Below are 2,812 nucleotides of genomic sequence, written 5' to 3' on the forward strand. Positions count from 1 at the left end.
ATGGTGTTATTCCTGCATCCAGATTCACCATTCTATAATTAGTAAGTTTTTGAGATTGCCTTAGAGTGTAACTCTTGGGACTGGCCTAGCTAAATGCAAAATAAGAAAAAATACTCCTTACCTCACTTCCTTTTTCACTGGTGAAAGCCCAAAGTGTGTTTTCATATGGGGGACTTGTGGGGGTTCTAAGCTTCATACCATACTAGTCGGTGGCAAACTTATATCCTTGCATTAGGCTGTTGGTATGCTAAAATAGTGTTAGACTTTATTTGGCTTTGTTCTATATGTTGATCTTAGCATTGGGATGTTGGATGTTCTAAGATTGTTCTAGTGTTGCTCCATGTGTTGTGGAGATAGTTAGATGCCAATAATATTCTGATCCTTGGAATATTCCCTCATTGCACATGAGTATAAGAGAAATAAGATAGACATTTACATGAACACACGAATGCGAGAGTGAGAGAGGGTTGAAGCAAGAGCCTCAACAAGTGGTTATGAAGTTTCAAAACCTGTACCCTATTAACTTCTTAACTAGTCCCTATAAGTTTCCAAAGAGTAGTGGTTGCTATGAATGCAACAAAGATATTTGCAGATGTAAGGAAAGATTATGATGGATTGGCTAGAAGGAAGTGGCCGAGTAAATGGTGACAAATGGTCGTGATAGTGATGACATATGATGACTGCCTTAATTCGAGTTTGTAACTTTGGTTGATGGCTTTTTTGTTGGAAGTATCACTTGTTGGTGATGGCATTTAGTAACTAACTGCAAGATGATATCGGCTTCTAGAATGCATCTTATGGTTGTTTGGTTGCACTTTGTTAGCTAGGAGTCTTTGGCTGATAATGAGTCCACTCCATGGATTCTATGGAAGGAAGTCTTGATTGGAACCTTTGATCCACTTATCCAATTTTATGATTTCTACTGCTATTGATATCTTAGGATGGCCTTGATGAAGTGATGTAAAGAGATATGATGAAAGATGATGGTATGTGAAGAAAAAATAGAATGATTTTAGTGCAAGTATTTGAATTGCAGTATGGGTATTGGAGTAAGATGTGATTGACAGATGAGTTTGTGACTATGATTGAATGGGAATGGAGTAGAGTGGGTGTGGATTGAAGAGAATGAAAAGAACCTAGAAATCAATGGAGGTAGAGCTGGGAAAATGCAATAAGCTCCCACATGATTGGGATTGATGCTATCTCATGACCAACTCGTAAGGCTTAATTCAGGAATAGGACTTATGGAGGTTGTGAATGAGACTTTTCCAAGTGGTTTAAGATGCAATTAAGCGACTAAAGTAAAATGGAAAATTTAGTTGCTTACAATTTAGTATTAAAGCTGTTCTTTAGTCTGACCCTATTAGTGGTCAAGTATATCATCATTTGACATTGACATTTAAAGGTCCCATGAGTGGGGCTATACTTGACAAGTAGTATCCCAAGAGGACATAGCTCTCCACTTTAGTTCATGCGTGAATTGGTAGGTAATATAGTGGATAGAAAAGGGGCTAATATGGGATTGATTTTGGGATCTTGGGAACAATAGAAAGTTTTACTCAAAGATTTGAGGATGTGATCTTTATAAGTGTTTGACTTAGCAGATTAGCTAATGTGGTTGTAGTAAACAACTATAGTTGGGATCACAAGAAGATAGAGACTTTGAGATAATAAAGGAGTCGCATGATTATCCTCATATAATTGACTAGAGTTAATGACATGGGAGGTCAAATACAAATGAGGACATATATCCTAGAAATGGTATTAGGGCTATTTTTAATAGAGGCCAGAACAACCCAAGGAGTTGGGGTGTGTACTCAAAGGATGAGTTAGTGTTCTCATTATATGGAAGGATAGTTCTAAAGGGCAAAATTAGCCCATATAGAACAAACATAATCAAGTGTCAGAGTAACCCTTGTAAAGATGGTCCTTGTGAATAGAATGTGAATACAACAAGTTGTATTCAGATGTGATGGCACCTCAAAAGTAGCTAGGAGGCTAGGAGAATACAAGGAGTCCAAGATGGAGTTTGAGGAGTACGAGATGAAGTTTGAGACTGAAATTGAAACCGAGATTGAAATCGAGACAATTTCAAGTGTGAGTCCAAGGTCAAGTCCAAATTCTAATATAGGTCAAAGGGTGAAAGGCCAAAGTGATCGTCCCCTTTGGGGCGGGGAGGTGTAGGGGGTTCCAAAAGTATAGTAAGGAGAGTGTGGGGGTTGGACTCCAGTGGAACCAGTTTGGCAAAGAAAGGCTAGTATGACTCAAAAAGGCTACACCGATGTGGTGGTGATGATATAACCACTAAAGAGTCCAAGGTTAAAGTGAACACAGATGGAAAAGTAGGGTAACTTGGTGAAGTGTTCAAGAGCTAGTTCTAACTCCCCCGAGAGATCAAATAATCTATGCTTCTATTCCAAGTGTGAATGGCACTACCTACTTGAATACTTAGCATGGCTCATCAAAACCTTACTCTAGCCATATAGCTAGGGCACCCAGAGGCAAAAGGTGGGGGGAGTAACCACAAGGCTTGCATTGGGTTGTGGTGTTCTGAAACGTCATCCTAGAGTCCTGGATTGTGGAAAGGAAGAGCAATCCTTTTGTGTAGTGACCAAGGATACGGTCACATGGGGAGGAAGTCCCAAAAGTCAATAGGACTTAGTGGTTGGGCATTTAGGCCCTCACTCAGTGGTGGTGTTGGTGAGCACAGCATTGGATGGAGAGGGACTTGGTGGGGATCAAAGAAGAGACATTGGGGAAGGGTGTTCTCCATATTCTCGGGCATCCTAAGGATGCTAAGGTGTGGTCTTAG

This window comes from Selaginella moellendorffii, unplaced genomic scaffold, assembly GCF_000143415.4.
Source record: "Selaginella moellendorffii unplaced genomic scaffold, v1.0 SELMOscaffold_93, whole genome shotgun sequence".
In the NCBI taxonomy this organism is placed as follows: Eukaryota; Viridiplantae; Streptophyta; class Lycopodiopsida; order Selaginellales; family Selaginellaceae; genus Selaginella; species Selaginella moellendorffii.